The sequence below is a fragment of the Cygnus olor genome, chromosome 7, assembly GCF_009769625.2.
Source record: "Cygnus olor isolate bCygOlo1 chromosome 7, bCygOlo1.pri.v2, whole genome shotgun sequence".
NCBI classification, from domain to species: Eukaryota; Metazoa; Chordata; class Aves; order Anseriformes; family Anatidae; genus Cygnus; species Cygnus olor.
In genome coordinates this window covers 14947241-14970413 of record NC_049175.1, presented here as the reverse complement: position 1 = coordinate 14970413, position 23173 = coordinate 14947241, and the positions used below count along the sequence as shown (strand labels likewise).

At 42.0% G+C, this 23173-nt stretch overlaps 1 protein-coding gene across 4 annotated transcripts in view; it reads right to left on the bottom strand.

Annotated features, from left to right (window-relative positions):
- Nucleotides 1-23173, bottom strand: part of PCDH15 (protocadherin related 15) — a 738374-nt gene that overhangs the window by 448338 nt on the left and 266863 nt on the right. For all 4 annotated transcript variants that reach the window (XM_040563492.1, XM_040563503.1, XM_040563491.1 and 1 more), the window contains one exon: nucleotides 14289-14336. The gene's annotated coding sequence lies outside the window, so the exon portion shown is untranslated. The remainder of the gene's footprint in view (nucleotides 1-14288; nucleotides 14337-23173) is intronic.

The window sequence follows — 23173 nt, the reverse complement described above, 5'->3', positions numbered from 1 at the left end:
TTAATTAGAGCAAGATGGACTTCTGCCTTCAGGCACTATGATTTACAGTTGAAATCAAAATGCATGTTGTATTCAGAAATTACCTGGGCACCTGTACATGCTACTGAGTAACCTGGCGAGAGCCTCTACATCAGGACTGGGGGAATGCACTGAGAAAATCTCAGCTTATCCAACCTGCAGACTACCGGTGTCCTGCTGCCAGCCCCAGGAGGAAAGCAAGGTAACCTGGTCACTGCCTGACTCTGTATTCACCCCTGCTTTCAGACACAGCTGGAATTCCCCCCCTCTGCACTGGCCCTACCTCTTTACAAAGCTGGTTATGCTGTGAAGTGGAGCCTAGGAGCTTGGACAATGCTGAGGTGTATTTGAAGCAATTTGCTCAATGAGGTTGTCCTTTCTTTCAATTTTATTTTATTTTTTTTAGAATGAGCTCTCACTGTCACTATTTTACTTCAACTAGAAAACAGTGGATAATTAAGAGAAAACATTATCGTAAATCAACAGAAATAAAAAAGAACAACTCTGGCATCCAAATGAAGGCATTTCACAATTCAAGTCTACAAGAATTTAGTTCATTCACATTCAGGTTTCTGTTGTGGTTTTTGGCCTAATTTAGATATGGTTCCCTAACCAGAAAACCACGTGGGAGACCCCATGCATCAGCTGGCCAGCGAAGATGGACAAGCATCAAGTCCTCCACACATGAAGAAGAAATCACCTGCGTATGGCACAGGTACTGCATGGGGATGGAGCTGCTCGGCATTGAGCAGAAATACTGGGGAGACCACAGAGCATCACAGCAATGCTGGAATGACAAACCAGAACTCGGCTGGAGCGGTGTCCACCCAGTGCAGGAAGAAAATTCAGACTCTGCTCTGGAGTGGTGTTCCCCAGCGAGGCAAGGTGCCCAGTCCTGGGCACTGAGCTTACAGACAGAGGGAGAGCACTCTAACAGCACTCAGCAACAACAGGAGTATTAAGGGATTTGCAAAATGTATCCTGTGAATAAAGACTGCAAGAATAACAACAATCACATTCATTAAAGTGTTATAAAGAGGAATTATTTACAAAGGAAAGTAACTGTGAATAGCAGAAAAATACCAGACTTCTGAGCTTAATACAACAGAACCTGCAAGGGTGATATAAGCAAACAGAGATGGCTTTACCTACCCGAATTACCAAAAACCCTGCCTGCCCACAGCCTGAAAAAAGCTGCAATACCACTTCAGACGCAATTTGAAACATTTCTATCAATGTAAGTAAACAGAACGACCATCCTATCTTGCCCAAACTGAGATTATTTATACATAACTTGAATTTAGCCCCCAATTAAATTCTGCTCGTGTTTCATTTTTCAGTCTGTCCATAAAGACCTTGCAGCTGCTGGCAGACCTCTCCGAGGAAGCGGGACATGCACTTGGCGCAAACTGGCCAAGGCCAAGAAAGCACAAAATTGCTGTTGCAGTTTAATAAATAAAACAATGGCCAGGTAAATCCTACCAAGATTTACATCTGTGTGTGAAAAAGGGAGGAGGAAACGTACATTGCACTCATACTGCAAGTACAGTTAACTCAGCTCTGTCCTTTTGGTTCTACTTGATACATATGGTATACCTTGACTTAGGTCAAACTGAGAAAATGTGAATACGTAATAGGAAATTGATATAACTCCATTCTAAGAGAATGGAATTTCTTTCCTTTTCAATGATGTCTGTCCCTTTCAACAACCAGCATCTGAAGCACCTGGCCCTACTTGCTCTCCTCAGAGGTGCTGCTGAAGCTGATGGCAGGCAAACAAGGGACAAAGGAACACGGCAGAAGCAAGAAGCCTGCAAAAGAGTTAAGATGATGGCAGCAGTGCTGCTGGCTCCAAAAAAAATATGTTACAAAGTAGCAATCTAAATCTGAAAGAGTCTGATGTGTAAGGCAACTTTAGGCATATGAGTTTGTATCCTGCTTTACTGATGAGTCACAGTTGTGCCTTTCTTTATCCAAAGTGTGTAAGAAAACAAAAAATTGTAATTGTTGCAGAAGTTCTATCTGTTCAGAAAAAGTTACGTTTTGTCCTAAAAGCAGTGCTATCTATCATGGCAGAACCTTCCAACAGGGCTAGCAGAAGCATGGAAAATATCATTTTCCAGTTGCACTTCGTCACCTTCAATGACAATGATGCCTTTACCCATTTTATTTTTCAAGTGTTTTCTGTTCATGTTTTATTTGGGTCTATTTTGCCTTTTAGCATTTCAAACACTCCTGAGAAATCAGAAAGGAAAAAAAGGACAGCGGGACATGTTGAATGAGATGTTAAATTAACTACCTGCATATTCAATTTGTCTTTGTGTTGCAATGGTTGCTACTACGTGTTCCTTCAGGAAAATAAATGAGGTTGAGAGATGGGAGATTTTTCTTCTTGCATAAAATTCTTGCAATAACTTATTTCTCTTTAAAACTAATAGCCTAGCTGGATCCCAATGCCAATCCTAGTGGCAGCCACACAACACAGACTCAGCAAGCTGCTTCCAGCCATCAGCACTTACACATTTTATGGATGTGGCTGAAGTGCTCAGGTTCTTTGGTGTCACTGCTTCTTGTTGACAGTCACTAATCTAGAATGTGGAAATTCTATTACAACAATTAAATGCCTTGGGAGATACCCTGAAATCATGAATATATGGTGCAGTTTTTGTTCACAGACAACTAGACTGTTTTCACAGCCTCAGCAGTTTTTATCTCACATCACGTCAGGAAGAAGCTGTGTGTGTGCAGTGGGTACTCCATGGGTTTATAACCAGCAGTATTATATGACCCTCAGAAACCTCCAGGTCTGTTGAATTAATTTTGTAGGACTAGCACTTGATACCTGATGGGGCCATAACCTCGTAATGCAGCTAAAAGGAGGAATGTGGCATTCTAAGGTGAAGGGAGCAAGCCTTGCGATTTGCGGACGTTCGGTATCATTATAGCAAGAACTTTCATCTAAGCAGAAATATACCAACGATAAAAATATTTTACCATTTTCGGTAGAGTAAAAAGAAAAAAAAAAAGGAAAAAAAAAGTCTATGGAAATCATCATCAGAGCAAGCCAAGTCCTGACAGTCTCTCTCATACATTTGCAGCTCCGTGATTTCTGTACCCTCTGACTGGGTCATAATAAAGATGTACTGTTGAAAGTGCTTTAATTAGGAAGCCTGTTCACTAGAGGCTGATCTGAGGTCAAAATTCAAAGGTAACTCAGTCACATGTATACTAGCTTCTGCTTGAAAAGTAATAAATCAGTAGAGTAAAAGTACTCATACACAGAAAGTAAAGCACCAGCAACTTCAGGGGGGGTTGATGTAGATTATGCAGCAAAACCAAAATTAAGATATATTTTATTTCAGCCCACCAAATTTCAGTGTCTGAAGCAGAACTTCATGGTTTCTTTCTCTAACCTCAGTGCAATTGTCTGAGCTCGGCTTGCTTTTAAAGCACAGCACAAAAGGAGATAACTCTTATTCCACAGCACTGTTTTCAGCACAAAGGATGAAGGAGGTTTCACCAAATCGCTGCATCCTGGAAGGACGGTGCTTTTAGCACAGGAGGAGGAGGAAGCAGGCATGCCCCGTACATCAGGCAGGGCAAGGGAGGGGGCCTGGCCATGTTTTAAGGCAATTCATCACTGCATATGCTGAAGACTTCCTTCCTAAATCAAGCTGGAGCAGAAGTGTTTAGGGCAGCAACTCTTAACACTACAGAGAAGGAATGTCATAAATTAGATTGTTTCAAGGCTAGTTTTCCCACAGGAAAACAACCACCACCACCAAAAAAAAAACCACAAACCAAAACAAAACCAAAACCCCACCAGGGATAAAAGGAATTTTAAGATCAGTTTTTTCTCTTTGCTGTGAAGGCATGTTATCAGGAAAGTACTTATCTATGTACTGTGGGGATAGCACAGATGTGGCCTCTCCGGTTCCTAAGCCATATTGCTTTAGCCCTGGAAATGGAAACAAACTGGTGGACACTGCCACTGCTACCCTGAAAAACTAGTGACCTCCAAGGAAGCACCTCTTACTTTGAGATGCAGCAATATGGACCTCACTGGCGAGGTCATGTTTCCCTGGAGGACAATCAAGGCAATTCAGACAAGGCATTCAGTCCATTACTCAAACAAGAGCTGAGCTACTGCTCTCCCAAACTTGGCATCTGACCTGGCTGTTATGCGAAGTGCACAGTGTCTAATAAAAGCCAGTGGGCTGCTTCACTCTGCTGACTTGCAGGTCCCGGGGACGGTAGGAGATGGTGTTGGCTTTGCCTTGGTACTCGGGATGGAGGCTTGCCAAGAATTTTAAAGCAGATTAATATATATGCACTCTACAGGCCCTTTTTCTAAGAGTTCCAGCTTTGGGTATGGGGACAGCCTGGATTTATCAAAGTGTGGGAATGTCCCAAAAGACCTATCACATAACTAGTAAATGTATTCAGTTCCTTCTTTTGTGTCCTTAATAGCAGCCTTAAGACAAGGGCAAGTAAAGTATGTCCCAGTTCTGGTAAACGTTCAGGGCTACCTTTGGAATGAATTTGAGGCAGGATTTCCCCAACACCTGTCAGTGGGGAGGCACACGAAGTGGCCTTGCCAGAGCTTGGCATTGCTCACTTTGCAAAGGGACAGAGCCCAGCACACGTATCATCACGAGCAATGCCAACATGGTCCAAAAGGAGGCTCCAGAGCACCCGAGGAGGGAGCTGAGTCTGCATGAAGGAAGCATCCTTGAGAAGTTTCGGTGTTGCAGGCCAAGTCATTACTGCTAACTCCTGCAGATGGGCAGGCAGTGATGTCTCCTCGTGTGGATGACAGCATTTGAACTTGGCAGAGATAGCCAAAGGCAATGCTCTCAAACACGCAACCCATGAGCAGGGCACAGGGAAAGGGTTTTCCATCTCAGCTCCACACCTGCCGCCTTGTTCAAGCACCGCAAGAAAAGATGAAAGGCTGGCACTCCAACCTTTCCATACACACAATTTCAGAAATATCACATTTAAAGTTTTGTGGGATGCAAGAAAAACGGTATGCTCCATCTCAGCTCTAGCTTGATTTGGAACAGCTTCTTGTACAGACAGGGCTGCATGGGTTTGGAAATGTGTAACAGCAGAACACCAACAAATATATTCTGATCTCTACCTGTGTAAGGATTAAAAGTTTGTCAGCTCAATGAAGGCAAACTGTGGTTGTAAAAACAGGGTTTGCAGTGACCATAAAGTCAGAAGCAGTGGGTCTTGCAGTCAGTGTGATTTTATAAGCACTCACATTTAATAAAACGCCCACTCTGAATTAGTCACTGGTCCCTGAGTGTCAGAAGCATAGGATAAGCTGGGAAGCCTCTAAATAAACAGTTTAATCTGCCCAGAAAAGCAACAGTGGGCGTAACAACGTGTCCAGATCTCCAAAAAGGAAATCTGCTAATGGAAAGATGGAGAAGAGGGTACGAGATTGTTCAGAGGCCACGCTGCCACAGCACATGAACCTTGTGAGCTGAATCCAGGCAGACTTGTCGTTCTCCTAATGGCATTTGTGTGCTCTTCAGCGACTGTAAAGTTTTTAAGTGTCACTCTGAAGCAATTACATTTATAGTAGCAAAGCCTACACTAGCACTGCTGAACTTCTCAACCAAAATGATGGATCCATCCTAACCTCAGGGAACCAGCAGCAGTGGGAAGGTCACGGTCTTGTGCTCCTCTCCCTCGCTCCATGTCGTACAAGACTTTGTAACTGTCCTCTAGGTTTCTGCTGTGCCTGCATGCAAAAAAGGATACAGACCTCCTTGCAGACTTCTCCAGATCCCCAGCAGCCATACCCTTGGGTTAAAACACACCAGGGTTGGTGTGCACCAGTGATTCTGACTATGCCAATAATAAATTTCCAAGCAGTTGTGGAAGATCTGAAAGAAGCCTAGGCTAAAGTAAAGAACAAGGAGTGCAGGCGGTTTGCCTGCTGCTATGGCTGGTTGGAGGGAACTGCTGACCCTTCTGGTTATCAGAAAAGCATATGAAAAGATGCAGGTTCTTCAAAGGGCAATGCTAATAAAGAAAAAAGAAATAAATCTCTATCATATGCTAGCACATCTTGATTAGAATTCATGATGACTCATATTCAAAGGCCTGCTTCTAATCCCTAGATATGATACTGACTTATCAACACAGACAGTTGGTTGCAAAGATGTTTTAAAGCATAATTGGCAAAGTCACTGATTGGCATTTTTCCCCTCATCAAATGTATCAAATCTTTCATTATTTTCACTGTCTTCACACCTCACCTCTATACTGATACTTAACAGCAGCCATCATTTAAACTATGCACTGATGGTGACACGTATAACTGACGGTTATATATTATCTATCACTTAGTGAAAAAGTGGACTCTGCTATCATAACCGTTGAGACTGTTTTTCCTTCTGTGTTGACTTACATCCAAATAACCAACTTATCAACCTTGCAAATGCCAGTCTGCACTGAGGCAAGCGGCTGTAAAGTTCTTAAGCAGACACTTTCTTTGGGACTGAAAGGTCAGTGTATCTGTTATTTATTTTTATTATAGAAATATTTTCCTCTTAAATTCAGGTGGTCCTTCTCACTGTCCATGTAAATAATCATTGGAGAATTAAACCAAGAAACGCCAGGGCCTCAGACTAAATTATATTAAATCAAAGTAATCAATCTTGTTGAAGCATGGACAGAAATATATACAGATAATAGACTCAATAATACAACAGCATCATACTCAAAGAGGAGTGCCCATTTCTTCATGAAGGCAGTGTCTCAGGCAGCAAGCCCAGATCTGGCTGCCAGCTCTCTTTTGGAAGCCAAACCTGCAAAATCCACTAAGGTTGACTCTAGCTTCCATGCAGGAATTCCTTTAATGACACTTGTATTCTACCAATTTACAATACCCACAAAAACTTACTTTCCTTCCTCTTCCTTTGTCTTGCACCTCTTCTTGGAAACCCCAATAACTACTTCCCCAAGGCATGCTGTATAAATAGGTGACATTACAGCAAAGGAAACCATGGAAGCAGGGGCTTCCATAAAATTACAGAGCAAAAGCAGGAGGAACAATCTGGGTTATTAGAGGGGCCTTATATTAGTTCAGGATCTGCAGATAATCTGAGCAATACTGATGAAATGCTAGTGAAAGCATGGGGCTTCCAGTCGGACTATTCAGATTAGACCTGCAGTTGCTTAACTGAGAATATCCGTAAACTGGATTACCTCCAGATGATGATCCTATTTATGTGCAAAAGCATGCGTTTGCAGCATAACTATCAGTGTGCATGAATGCGAAATGCTCAAGTAAGATATGTGGCCTATCAGCAAACTCGTACTATCACTTGTAAGAATACAAACTGTTTAGGAAGAGAAATCTAATAAACTTTGCTGGTGCTGCTAGTTGATCAACAATGCACTGATGTTTTGTTCCTTATGGCATTGGTTTAGAGGAGAAAATATAGGAGATCACTGTGGAAATAGGGTTAATTTGGGGCTGGAGAAGTCAAGCCCCATGGTTAGCAGGAGAAACAGATGGACAGCACCAAGTCAGGCCTTGATCCCCTGCTGTGCCCATACAAGCAAGCTTATGGATGGCAAATTTGCCATTAGGAACAATGAAATCTCATGGTGACAGGCATTGTGTTAAAAACAAAACCAGAAAACCCTAGAAAGTTACCTGGTACTCTTAATTTCCCCCTTGCCATCTCAAAAGAGGACATGAGCACCACAGGGTGCTTAAACCACTTCCCAGACAAGCCACGCTGCCCGTCAGCAGAGAAGAAGGCGGCATATCTTTTTCTTTAAATCGGGTTAGTTCAATTATGTACTGCTATTCTTTTCAGAGTCCGATGAAAACCTTCTTTAAAAACATCAGACAAATTCACCAGACACCACGTTTCACAAATGAGCAGCAGGTTTTAAATAATTTCTTCATTTCACACTGGTTTTTAGCATCTGAAAACACAGTCTGCTCCCTTTCTCTTGGTTAATATCACTTCTTTGGTTTATGGCATACTTTTGCCAGCAACTTCACTTGTACATCAAAAACTTCAGAATGATTATAAGTAAACGTTTATGTAATAACAAGGATTTCTAGGTCAGTTTCTCTAATTTCAGTGCTTTGCCCCACAGCATATGAGAGCTGAAAATTAACATACAGGTACCTTCTTGGTACTGCCTAACTGCACAGCAGGGATGCAGAAAGCACAGAAAGCATTAAGGGAATGGAGAAGAGTACAAAAATACCATAGCGCTACTACAAAAGTCACTTCCATGCCTACCTACAGGACTAGATTTATAGCTAATGGGGACAACAGGCATGTCCCAGCCTAAGACTGACAGATTTGAAGATAATGTGATTGGAGACCATTTTTCTGCTCCTGAATTACTCTATCATTTTGCTATGAAAACCATTTGAAAAACACCTTTTTGTGGAAAAATACCATAGAAAAAATGGGAATTCTCATTCGTATTCAAAAGCTGGGACATAATTTTTGACGGGGAAAATACTTTTTTTTTCTGTCCTCACACAAGGCTTTTGGTCCTTGCTGTCCAAATACTAAATTCTCTTCATAGAGCAGAACAGCAGGCAATTTTGACACACTAAGCTTCTGCTAATGAGTTTACAGTTTTCTATTTCATAATCAGCACAATTAAATCAACTCTAGCTGCTAGCGTGTTTTCTTTCTAAGGGAAAACTCTATCAGTTGCTGCTTTGACATTAATATTTTCCCAAGTTTTGCTGTTTGTTTCTTAAAAAGAACAACCCTCCAAAACTATTTTGATGTGTGACTTCTCTTGGCAAAGTGTTCGTCCTGTTCTCTGCTGCTGCCACCAGCTGTCTGATGGGCCGCTCCTGAAGGAGAGCGTCTGCCTTTGTTCGTGTGTCTCAGCCAGGGAAACCTCCCTGGGGTGGGGAATGACCTCCTCGGCTGGAAGCAGCCTGCTGCTGTACGTGCCCAGCAAACCGGGCAGCACACCGCACAGAAAGCGTGCATCGTCAGGGTGATTCTGCCAAAAGCTTAAAGCTACTGCCATCCCATCATTGAGACCATTCTGGGATGACTCCCTCTGCTTTAACCCGCCTTTTACCATTTTGTTCATGCATGCAAGTGTTCTTCCAGATCCCCTCCCTCTCCTTTTTCCTGTATTTATCTTCAAAATAGGTTAAAGGATTCATCTAGGATGAAGCATCCCAAAGTTAGTTCTTGTTACGGAAAATGAGAGGCATAAAACACTCTTCAACAAAAGAATTGTGCAAATGGCAGTCTGTGCTATTTCCAGGAGCCCTGACATTACTTTTGCAAACTCCCAGGAGGCTGGCTGGCTCTAATTCCCTTTTAGCAAACCTCACTGCAAAGCTACTCCACCAGTTAGCTTGCTCTGAATGCAGCAGCAGCATGTTTGCTTGCTGCTTTGAGCAATGGAGGACATATTATGCATCCCCTGCATTATTTACTGTGGTTACTTTTAAGTTGATATTTATTTATTTATTTCAAGTTTCCATCTGTAGGTTCTGGCTGTGGTTCAAGATCTTCTCTTCCAACCATTTCTAATGGATATCTGCTCTCCCAGACTATCTGTCCTTTAGGGTCCTAATATGATATGCAAATAGTGACAGCGTTTTTGTGGTACTTCCATTTCCAACAGCTTTTCATCTTACTATATGTGTACAGTTTTTGGTTGGTATTCAAAATCCCCAGAATCAACTCATATTACAACTTTCTTTCATTCTTCACTATTTCACGTCCTCATGACTTTTTCAGCCCTGACAAAGGTGTTAGCACTGTATTTGCAGCGACAAGCCACAGGACAGGGCAATGTTTTCTACTGTTCTAAATCTTTTAAGAAAAAACTCTGTGAAAACATGCTAGTTCAGATGACTAGTGCATGTTACATTCCTAAACTTCTTTTAATTTGCCTTTTCATTTTTACAACTGACGTTCTCACTCCAGATCCCTCCCTCGGGTTTCTACAAGTACAAGCCTGAAGATTTTTTGCCCAACGTCGAATATTTTTATTATACCCTTTCTATTACTATAGTATATTTTTACAATTATTGTTAGTTATAAGAAACAAAAGAAAGTGCAGGGACCGTCCAAGCAGATCTTACACTCCATGTATTTTAATTTCTGTGTTTTAACAGTAGCTCTGAAGAGTTGCTGTAATTGTATGCCTATGCAAGGAATTACGCAGAGACCTGCCTATATTATTGTTTCTGCTGTCCTTGCTGAGGTAGCCCCAGATTTAGTGCTGCATTACAATTCAGCTCCTGCACCTCCGTCTCACGTAGCATGTGCCTGTGTGCTCCAAAGCCAGTTGTGTGTTTCCTGAGTTGGCAGGAGTGCAAGTGCAGATGCATGAGATTTATTCTCTGAGGGAAGACAGCTTTTCAACTACTTTCAGATAAATGCAAAGTGTGTAGGCTTTGAATCCAGCTAACGAATTCAGTGTGTGCACCAGAACAGAGGCCTGAAAGGACCACCTGGGTCACCGATCCCCAATAACTGCAGGCAAACATATAATAAATGTTAAGAGCAAAATGTCCTGCAGGAGATCATAGTCTGCCCTCTCCATTCACTGCACACCATAAAGTAACATTCTTCAAAAACACACACACTTACCAAATGATGATCTCCTTAAGGGGATGAGCTCAAAAGCCTCAAAAAGTACAGTGTAGGACATGGGAAGTGGCGGAGGATACAAGTGATGTGCTAGCACTCAGAGGTGGCTGGATGCGTTACACAAAAACATCCATAATAGCCTATGGGACCAGTCCAACGTAAACAAATACTGTTTTCATGTCCTAGATGCGTTTGGAAAGCCCCTCAAGAATTTCACTCATCTCTTTGGTTACGTGCCTTCTAATTTCCAGTCAAAACACACTCAAGACATACTTAAATCCACTTGATTTTGCATCGGTATTACATTCGATCCCCTCACTTATGCTTCAACCCTAAATATGTATTTAAAAAGTGAACAGATCTTTATTTTGTTACAAAAGCACTTAATGCCACTCAGTCCTCTAACAGGGAGGGATGGAGGCACACCACGCTGGTGCTCATCCCCAGGTGGAAACGTATCATCCTCTAATGACAAGAAACCAAAGCCTAGGCCATGTGTAAATGAGCCCTGTAGAAGTGTGCAGACACTTCCCTGGTCCTGCTGGCCGGACACAGCCTGCAGTCACTTCCAGAAGTTTTGCTGTTGTTCCTACGCACTCTTGGCAGCCCCCAGGGAGTTCCCAGGCCTTCAGTGCTTTTCCATCCCAATGAACACACTACTCTAATTAATCCTGCCTTGGAAAATGTGTGCCATCCTTTCCATCCTCCAAACTTTCCTTGCTGTACTTTTTTGAGACAGAGGAACAGAGCTGCATGCCACTCAAGAAGCAAAAGAAACATATGCTTACAGGGGAGCCATGTGGTATTTTCAGTATATTTTGGTTCCTTTTGGTTCCTGATAGAGTATTTGCTTTTATAACCACTATTGAAACTAAAGTTAATATTTTTCATAGAAGAACCTTTTTTTACTTCACAGCTATGTCCATGCCCCAGATTTTCCCAGGTCAGTGGATGGCACTGGTCACTCAGCACTCATCACCTCATGTGTGGGATTTTTGTCTCCCTCCCTTCGCACCCACCTACACTGAATTTCACCTGCCAGTGCCTTGCCCAGCCACTAAGTTTTGCAGAATCCTCCTGCAGTTTTTCACAGTCAGCAGTCATCTTTACTGCTCTGAATAAAAGCATCATCAGCACACTGTCATCTTTTCCAGTTCGTTTACCAGTGGAGTATCACAGGTTTCAGCACAGATTCTTCTGAGACCCCACTAGTGTCATCCTCTCACTCAGAAAACTGATCATTTAGTCCTACCTTCTGTTTCCTATCTTCAGACCAATTTTTTGTTCATCTGAACAGCTTTCCTTTTATCTGACGGAAGCGCAGCTCCTAAGCATATGATAATAAAGTAGAGCTTTCTCATCCTTTTGGCTTTAATCACAGGGTTAGTCACAGAGCAGAGCTGAGCCCTGTTTCCCTGGGGAGGGCCTGGTGTTGGGTTCATTTGCTCCCTTTTACCAGCACGATGCCAGTTTGCCACAAATCTGGGGCTGTTAATCGGGATGGGATTCTCCAAAAGGCTCTTTTCTCCTTTTTCTCAGTGGCTTCAGGGTTATTCAACTCTTCTCCTGTAATGTGTTCCACTGCACTGCTCCCTCCCACAACCAAAACCACACACCTTTATCAGGCAGATCCTTGGAACCTGAAGTTTAAAATCCAAGAACTTCTCTTATTAGAATGTAGAGAATGTAAGTACCTAGGATCTAAATTATTTAGAATAAATTGGGAGTCGCTGGTGAGCTGATGTTAAAGAAAACTTTTTAGTTTATAAAAGATTCAGCTAAGAGATGTCGTTTTTGTAAAAACAAACAAAAAAAGGTGAGTTTACATATGCTGAATCCCTTGTTTGCAGCAAAAAAATAACCTGTTACTAGTCCCTAAAAGAATGGCAGTGTGCTTATTATTATTAGATTTTACTGTCTTTGTTACCCTAATCCACAGAGTCCACAGAAGGTTCCCATACAATATTTGCGTCCTCCACAATATCACAAGAGTATGAAAAAAATCATATCAAAACGTTGTGCCAAGGTTACTAAAGGAAATACTGCATAGGGCTAGTCACAAGACCTTATCCCTCAGTAATACTTCTAATAAATCTCTTGCAACCTGGTAACTCACCTCCCAGCACATCCCACCCTAGTCCCCTCTTTACCCAGTTTCTTATCTGCCTGAGCCAGCTTCTTATAATTCCTGTATTAATCTGCACCATCTCCACTTTAAATAATAATTTCCTCTGGGAACTGTACTGAATGAATGCTTCCTTGATATCTAGGCAGCTTAAGCTCACTGCATTACTGTAGTCTGAGACGTTCACCTCCTCAGCAAAAAGAAACATTAAGTTAGCCTGACAAATTCTCCTTCTGATCACAATTTTGCATTTTATCCCACTTTTCACTTTGATGATATTCTTGATTACTCTGTGTTCAAAACTTGTCCTAAGACATTACACAATGTTGTAATAACCTAATTTGCACGTACCTGGGGGACTTTTTAATTCTTTTTGCACGTACGTTAGTATGCACCGATCAAAGGCATCATCCCCATATTGCAACATACATTAAGAGTTTTTGCTACTAGACTCCTGTGGCCAGAGGTAAAATCTGAAAAGTAATTCATTCAGTTCCTACAACAGAGGTAACTAATAAAAATGACAGTTTTCCTATCCCTTACCCATCCACACATAAATCACACAGACCCAGCAAAAACAACAACTCTCCTCTTGGTAGGAAGAAACAACTCAACTGGTCGTTTGGTATTCCAGCGTGGTTTTGCATTTTACTCCTTCAAGGGCAGTGTTATACCAATAGCAGAGCATTTAGAAGTGGAATGGAAGTACTGACAAGAGAAATGCACTGGGAAGAATTAGTTTTTGTCATTTTTAGAACAACTGCTTAACATTGCTCATTAGGTTTTTAATTTGATAGCAGTTCATACTTCATTTGTGTTTTCCATAGCAAATAATATTTTTTTCCACTGAAGTTTACATCACCAGCAGAGTTCACTGCAACATGTCAAGGAAAAAGGAATCTGAAATAATTCCACCTTCTCCTACCTTGCTGCTCTTTGTCTGAAATCCCAGACAAAAATTTACAAGTGAAAACACGACTTGAGGAGAGAGAACTCAGGTCATGGTACGTATTTCCAACAAAAAACAAACACCTTTTCCCTGTGGTACAACAGAGTTGCTGAGCTGATTCCCATCTTGTGATTCAAATCAACACTTTAATTCTTGGTGACATGGAGTGTACAGCAGACACCATTCCAAGAGCTTCCTATGGATAGATTTTCAATCACTTCCCCACAACATTTTCGAAGTTGATCTTTGAAGGACATAACTTATAGACACAAGTACATCACAGAAACATTATTCCCATCATACAACTCTATACAGACATTTCAACATATTCCTACTAAACTTAAAAAAAAAAAACAACAACACTAAAAGTTAAGAAATGTAAGTAAAAAAAAAAAAAGAGTAGTTTTCAGGAAACAGCAGTAGAAAAAGTGGGAAATAAAAGCTACAACCTTTCTAGAGGGGGACTGAGCTTCCAGGAATGCAGGTAATTAAATGTATTATTGGAGAGCGTATTTTGGAAAACGCTTTTACCAAAAGCACGCCCATATTAAAAGCAAAATTATGGTACCTTAATTGCGCTTCTCAGCTGTTGTTGTTGAGATCATATGTTGATTTCCTGGAAAACAGAAAATACAGAATTAATCATGCTCATTATTTAAATTACTGATTAATAACAACATCTAGTATCACACATTTTTCTTTACTAAAATGGGTTTAAGACTACAAAAGATATAGAGAAGAGCAGAATAGTTTTTGATATCTGCTATTTTATTCCTGATAAAGGCAGCTTCGAATAAGAAAAATAACAAGAAAACAATGCCTGAGGTTTTCACTGAAGTAGTTTACATATTTCCATGAAGGCTCCCAAGAAGAAACCAAGGAAAAATTCACAATAACTTTCTTTTATAGTATCTACCGTAAAATATATCTATTGGGCGTTTATCTGTAATTTCTTTAGACTCATATATGTTCTCTGTCATTCCCCATCCTAAAACATTTAACAATAAAACCTGTAGGGCACCTGTTTTTCCCTCTGGAGGAATCTCTCGGGCCTCCCTCTGGTAGCCTCTGGTGCCAAACTTTCAGAAGCGTGCCTGCTTACTACCTACCTGTCACCACGGTGGTACGTGAACAGAGCTGTTTGGAGAGTTTACTGAGTCATTAAGAAAATTTGATGGCAAGTTCCCCATATTTAACATAATTCAGCCCTGAACATTTCCTGATGTAAAGCCCAAAATTGAAATCTGAAGCTACAGAATTGCACATGGTCTCCTTTGCAGACTGGGCACGCAGAGTGCACCTAAACCAAGCCTCTTTCAGACAGCTCCAGAATTAAGCAGTCACAGTGCAAGTGGCACAACTGTCTTCTACACGGTGGGCCAAGCTCCACTTGATCCACTCCACCAAAATCACAGGGATGAAATTGAGTCAAGGCATCTGAACAAGACCTTCAGTTTGGTTGGATGTTTTAAACTCTTAGTGGATGGCTTTGAAACTGAATTGTATAGTTGCTGGGATCATTTCACCTTTCTCAGCAAAATCCAGATCTTCACTAAGAGAGCATCTGTCAGCATTATTTTCAGGCAATTTCACGTGAAGCAAAGACATTTTGCCAGTTGCTGTTTTCTCTCTCATTTAAGCATTCGTTAGTTCTCTATGTAATAGGACTCAATTGGTTGGAATATTCAAAGAGCTATGACTCGAGCATAAAACAACAAAACTTATTCTCAGGCTGTTAATTGACAGCACAGAAGCTATTCATTACATTTGAGTTTGCCAGTTTGCCATGCTCTTAAAGCAGAAAAGAGGCAAATTTAGGTACAGTCGGTTTGCTTTGCATTACCTGAAACTGTTGTTTTGTTCTGAAGTGGAACAAATGCACGGTAGGTTGGGTAGTAAGGATTTGTAAAATAACTCAAGGCTTTTTAAGATTGATGGAAGTTTGTGGACGCTCATGGATATTGTACTGACTCCAAACAAAATGTCACATAAAGGCAAACAAATTGGCATTTTATTAGCCTTCAAAAAAAGTATTTAAGTAAAATGGGTAAACTTCACTAAGAGGGCACTGTGTGTGAGTGTAGGAATATATAAATTTTTCCTAGAATAGGTCAGACCGACCAAATCATTTCTCTCCCTCTAATATATAAAATGTATACACAAAAAGAAGAAAAAAGGAAAAAAAAAGGAAAAAAAAAGGAAAAAAAAAAACAAACCCAAGGAATAAACAATCTGCAGCTGATTACATCAAAAGTCTGCTTATATTTCTGAAGCAATCAAACAGTTCTACTTAAATATATATAAATACTGCTTCTAGCAGGTAAACATACTATTCAAACTTACTCCTAAAAAACACATATTCCCTCCTTGGTACAAAACTGGGGATGGGAGGGCAGCTGCTCATGGAGCCTGTGCACTGCTCAGTATGAAATACCGGATGGCTCTGGATGGTTAGCACTAATTCAACATTCCACCAAAACAATTACATATTTCACCCCCAAAACCCTACAGCATTAAGGCTGCAATTAGTTTGTCCGGAGAATGCCCAGCCTTCCTGCGTGCAGAGGAACACCACGAATTGCATCACCATGGGAACGAGGCTTACCACTTTCTTTACCAACAACCTAATGCCTGTTGCCAGCAGATTTTAAGATAAACGATCGTCGTTTTACATCTGTATAATGAAGATGCATCGCGCCCTGTGCTGTTCACGCGCTGCACAACACTATTCCTCACACTCATCAAGGGCTTTTAGCTCTGCGTATTATCTTCCAGAAACATAAGCTGTTCAGATTGTGGTCATTTTGAATTTTAACACGAAAAAGAGCAATGCTTCATCCCCAAGTTTTCTACAGTGCTTGAAGGTACCAGCACCCTACGGGCTGTGCCCTGACATCAGCTTGGGAGGGGACCAGCAGACGACAGCAGGCACCTGCAGCCATCTCATCATCATGCTAGGAAATCTGGGCGTCTGGGCTGCACTTCACATCCCCACCATACCTGTGGCTCAAAGCCGGCTGCAGGTGGGCACTCACACCCCTGTGAGGGAGAGCCACTGGAACCAGGCTTCTCCTTTCAATTCCTTCAAAGGGAATTTCTTTCACATTCAAGAAAACTACTCTGAACTGACCCAAAATGCACTAAACTAAGAATTGAAGGATTCCTTCCCTTCAAAGCCAGGCCGTAGCTCCAAAACAAATGCTAACTATTTATTCCCAGAAGGAAGTGATGGGATATATGAAACTGCTAAAACAACTCCAGTATGGCAGAGTCAGGCAGGGATGTGCTTTTATACGGCTTAGTGCTCTCTTACCCTTGTCTGAAAGGATCATGTAATATGGAAGTCATCCCGGGAGACAAGAACTGGGGATCCCTCAGTTAGCAGGGATGACACGGTTATGCAGCACGCAGCCATTCAGCCCCCAAACCAATGTCCTAGCAAAGACTGGACAGACATTTGGCCTCTTATTTCTTCACTGTCCTTGCAGTGATGCAGGAATCAATGAAAGGCGTTCTGAAATCCTGCTGCCATCTTCCCTTGCCATCCTTGCCAGCAGATGTATACATTGCTATTAAATTACAGAGGAAGCACAAATTGCATGTTTGTGTAATCATTTCAAAATATTTTGCTGACTAAATACATTTTCCAGGCTGTAATTCAAGACTTGCTTAATTTCTACCATTGATAACTGCCTGAAAAACAAATCTTGTCATTAAATCTGAAACAATTTTTCAGTAAATTTCAAACATCCTAGTGTGGTTTTTTTTGAGAAAATCTTTCCACTTCTTTCTTAGTAACACAATAAAATATTTCACCTGTAGGGGAAGAAAAGGACAAGTTTGAGAAGAGGAAAGGTTCAGACAACTCTGCTCTTGAGAACACCCACGAGTAATGTCAAAGCCCGAAAGGACAGGTTCAAACTGCAGTTCTGCCCAGATGCTTACAATTTTTCGTTTTCTGAAGACTGATGAAATTGATGGGTAAGTACAAATGCCTCTAGTATATAAGAGATTCACTTCTCAGGCTTCCTGAAATAGGTTCCTGACCTGTTTCAATAGACATCTGCTGACTCTTCTGGCAAGTTGGTGTTACGAGCTTTCAATGTCCAGGACTTGGGTCTTTGATCCAGTGAAGTTGGTTCTATTTTCCTTCGCGCTGAAGGTCTCACTGCCTCTGTGCATGTCCGTGTTCATTCAGTTTTAATAGCCAGATCTAGGCACTGCTTAGGTATGTCCTGCTGAAGACTGGTAGTATTTTTCCCAACTTTGCTTTACTGAACACACCTAATTGCAGACAGTGGTAGCCACAGGCAGGAATAAGGTGCAACCAGGTTTGGGGATGGGAAGCAGGCACCCGAGTAGAGGCAGCAGCAACAGGGATAAACTCAAGGGCACACCAAACTGAGGTGGAGCAGAACTGACCTTAAAATTCAGAGAATGAAAAATTCTTTGCTGTAAAGTCAATGTTTCAAACAAGGAGCCACGTGGGCAGATCAGGAGACCAAGAGCAGGAGTCTGGACTGGGCAAGTAGGTGCCAGAGGAGGACCAAGCCCAGAGAGCAGGAGACAGGCACAGGAGCCAAGGGCTAGGATGCAGGATCCCTGAGCACCGCGGCGCTAACAGCCTGAGAAAAGGGACCTGGCACAGGGTAGAAAAAGCTGATAAAGCGGCACAGTGGCCAAGTTGTCTCTTTCCCAGTTTTGTTGGGCTTCCTGGTCCCTAGTCCCCTAGGAGGACGTTCACAGGAGGACTGCAACCCTAGAGCTCATAGGCCAGGCAAGGCTGCCTCACAGCGAGGTGTTCAGAGATGGCAAGGTGATGATTTCCACCCTACCTTCTGGTCGGTATGGCACTCTTTATCTCTTCCCTCCTGATGCTGCTGCGAGGCACCTGGCTGAGCTGTGCCAGGCTCCATTGCTATATAACAGAACACAAAACAAATCCGTATCACATATCATACTGCAAAGCGAGGGAAACACTGCTCACCTCCAGTCTGGGTTAGTTTCCAGTTTGGAGTGATGCTGAACATCTGCCTATGTGCTACTGCTACCTGGTCAGGGTTTCTGATTTGGGCTTGGTGTTCAGTTTAGTGGGCTCAATTCACCTGCTAGGACTAGGGTTAGAGGCAGAACAAGAAGGTGAGGGTCTGTGCCTAAGGTTTCTGGTTAGCAGGGAGTGTATGATGGGCTGAGTCTTAGCTAGGCCTTGGATTAGTTGAAGAGATCAGTGCTAGGCTTAGGGTTAGCATTTCAAGCCTAGGGATCAGGGCTTGTACTTAGGTTAAGGCTGGGTTCAGCTGTGAAGGTCTGACATTTAGAATTAAGATCAAGGGACTGGCGTAAGGGAGAGAGGTAAGATTCAAGCTAAGGGCTGGGGCTTCCATCTGGTGGTTACACGTCAGGTAAGGGCCTATCTGAAGGTCCCACAAGCACCCTCCCAACCACATCACCTCCACCTGGGCCCCTCTGACCTCCTCCAAAGCTCCCGGCCCCAGATACCCTTCACACCCTCACCTGCTGGAGGACCTCGTGGGACAGCAGAGCCCTCACCACCAGCACCTCACAATGCTCCCCGCCAACCAGCCCACCACATCACCTTCACCTGCAGCTCTTCTCTTCTCCTCACCTCTTCCCTTTCACTAAAATACGTGACTCAGAAGTACTTTTAAAAGCTATCTTAAAAAATCAGCATGAAGAGCAGTGTTATCAAAACTAGCTAAAGAATGTGAATTCACATCTGCATGAGGTGAGAATCCCAAACCTCTCAGGTATCTTTGAAAATTACCACCTTGAAGTAGGAAAACGTTGCCTACAATGATCCTTACAATACATATGTTTTCACACGTAACATCTAATCAACCTCCATCTCCACAGTTCTTTCAACTTCCAATATCGAATTTCTGTGCAGCTAGGATATATTCAGTATGTCAAAAAATTGAGGAATATTTAACGTGTCTTTAAATACTCACAAAATCTGCTTTCTGCAGAGGCTATCCACTTTTTTTCCCCCTGCTCACAAGGAAAATCCAAGAACCGATACCACTAAGTAGCTTTGGGGTGCAGGGAGCTGATTTGCTTTGCAAATATTTTTCTCCTCTCCTGTAGAAGAAATGCTTGATTCTGCCTACAGAATATGCATAAATGGAAGTTTTTATCACGAAAATACTAATAAAGCAATATTCTTTACAACAACTAAAACTTATCTATTCTATTTGTAAGTCGATATCCTCACCTGTTAGTAAGCAAAACTTACAGGTGCTGTTCCTAAAAAACTCTTAGAAAACCACCATCATCTAAAAGTCTCCATCATCTATTAATAAAATGCAATGAATATTACTCTGGCATTTTTATTATAACTTTGTTAAGTTCGAGGAATGAAAACTTGATTTACTGCAATCCTTTTCTGGAAAATCAGATGAGTCATGTTTCTTTTGGCATTGGAAAGTAAACTCCAGTCAAAGTAAGTGATTTGTTTTACCATTACTTCTTGCTTCCTATCTAAAATTTCATATATATTTATGTCAGCCTCTTTATAATGCATGTAAATGTTGGTTTCACATAACTGGTGAAACCTGGTTGACTGAACACAGGAGCAGCAATAAAATTCCAAAACTATAATCCCAGTTTTAATTTTTTTTTTCAGTTTCCTGTACTCTGTGCAACACAAACTCAATATATAACGCAACTGCATCTGAAGTACATGTCGATAATATATTATTTATAAACACCCCCCTCCCAGTAATTTTTAAAAAGCCTTTCTGATTTTTTTTCCTAAAGGCAGATAACTCAAAATTTCAGTGCCTTGGAAAAGGTTTACTTTTGGGGAGGATTTAATTTTTCTGCAAGGGATAGCATGTTTATTGCCTCTATAGAAGAAATCGATAAAACAGCTCTGTGTTTGTTCTGTATCCCTCATAAGCCACTGTACCATTTTACACTGCCTCACACCTCATCTCTTCAGGCACTGCTTTCTTTGACCAGATGTCTCATTGTATAATACAGTGCATTTTACAAAGTCATATAAATAATCTCAACAATCAACAGCCATGTTCCATCACACCCACAGCTTGCCGCAGGAACGGTTAGGCATAGCACTACAAGGAACACCAGATGAGAAGACATACCTAGCAATAGATCCAGTTAGGTACAATGGAAGCTAAAGAGAGCAAGAAGCATGATTTTGAAAATTTGAGAACAAGACCTCAGCTCTACAAAAACCTTGCTCTTCCACAACATCTATGAGGAGGTGTGTGTTTGGGAGATGGGATCTTCCCCAACCACAGCCTGAGCAGACCTTCCACATTCCTGTATGGACATTAGATAGTACCATGTTCAAAATATATATTTATTTTATTTAAGAAATACTTCAGTAAGTCAGCTCTCCTTACAGAAACATTCTCCAAAAACGGTGAAATGCTGCAAGTTTTAAGAGGCTGTCAGACAGCTCCTCTTTCCCTACAACTCTCCCCGCTTCAGAAAGACAAGTCACCTCCAGACAGACTTCCCTAAAACCAGGCAATGTTAGAAAGCTGGCCCTGGGACAAGCTAATGGCTGTGACATCTCTGAGTCCAGTGTCCTTCTATTATATCAGACACTTAAGGAAAATGCAGTAAAAACCAGACATCAAACTTGTCAGATTTTTTGAAACCCAAAGTGGGGTTTGTAATCCAAGCTACAGGTTACACTGATTCACCGTGGCAATCTGCAGTCTGTGAAAGCCCTGTTGTGGGATGATTTAATTGATTTAGAAATATCACAAAAGAGAAGACAATAAAATGTTCTCAGGAGACATAAGAAAAAGTGGGCAGAATTTCATGATGTTCGGGATGCTTCTCAGAAACATAAAGGACAAACAATTAAAATATATGTATATGCACATGCAATCTATCAGTAGTGCTTCTCCCCTTTGGTTTCTCTCAGCTCGTCATCTCTCATCCTTGCAGAAAAATCTGCCACTCTCCTGGTTTCTCCTGTTCTGCTCATAGGACCTTTCTCTGACTGACACTTTCTCTTCTTTACTACTCCAGTTGCAGAGCTGCTTTACAAGTCAGTACTGATTATATACACTGATCACTTCCCTATAAAGACCCAAGATATCATCTATGAGCTGTGAGTATGAACATAACTCTCATGCTTTTTTAAAGCATACCAAAAAAAAAAAAAAATCACTTTCAGCAGCCAAGGCTTGGAGTACAGATTCTCCAAATATGCCCCCGGATGAATCCATCCTCAAGTGACAGAGGGGAATTCCTCTCCTCTGCTCTCTGCCCACACTGTACCAGGATTCAGCCAAAAAGCATCATGCACTCACCCAGCAGCCTACCACATCCATCCTCGTGGTGTAATATATCTGCAGCGTGTTGCTGAAGAAATCGGCTGTAACCTTGCTGGGAGAATGGCACCAAGTGCCACTGCAGACCAGCAGCAGAGAAGTACCAATATCCCGTCTATCTTTTCTTTTGCCCTCATCTCCCTCATAAGGGAAGCTATGTGCTTTCAAAGTATGTTCTTTGCTGAGCGTTACAGGAGATGGCATTTAGCTAACACAACACAGAATGCTGCCTTCCTCCGTCAGCGTCATCAGGGCCCAGACAACCCTTGTTCCATTCAGAGGATGTCTTACTGCACAGAACAGATGGATCCTTCAAAACGCAGGACAGCCCCAATGTTTTAACATAAGGAGAAATGCAGGCAATATCTTCTACTATTCTTTTGCTTACTCGAGCTGGAAAGGCTTTGGCTCGATTACTACTGACTCCTTTACAAAAGCATAAAACGCGGTGCCAGCCCCTTCCAACAAAACACTCTGAATTCATGGGGAGAGCAGTTGGAGAGAAACCCAGGGAGAGGACGAGACAGCAAACCCATCTGCGCCCAGCTCCGGCAGTGAGGAGCTGCCCGTGCCCACGCGTCTCCTTCCGTGGTCCTGCCGGGCAGAGGGCCACCAGCGTGCTCTGCCGTCTGCTTCCACCACAGGGAAACACATTTAACTGGTGGGTTGGGATCACTACGCAAAAGAAAGGTTTCATGGGCTCTGGTGATCAACTCCATTGTGAGCTTTGCATAAGTGATCAAAAGCAGGGTGATGTCCTCGGCAAACACCGAGGAGAAACTGGGTGACAGCCTTTCTGCTACTACAGATGGGGTCCCCTCCTTACCTGCCTTTAAAAATCCTAGTCCAAAAGATTAGTCCAAAAGTCCAAAATCAGATTTGACCCCAAGTCTGAAAAGGTTCAAAAATATGCTGCCACCAGCCTTGTAGTCTTGCATTTTGATAGCATATATTTTGTATGTTCTCTATGTAATGCACACTGGTAAGTGAGTATCTGGGGCATCTCCGCAATTTGTAAACCATCCCATCCAACAAATCATTTATTTAAGCATGAAAAATGTTTCTTGCATTGCCTGACATTCCTGAAAACTAGAACAGAATCTAGGATCTAGCATTAATA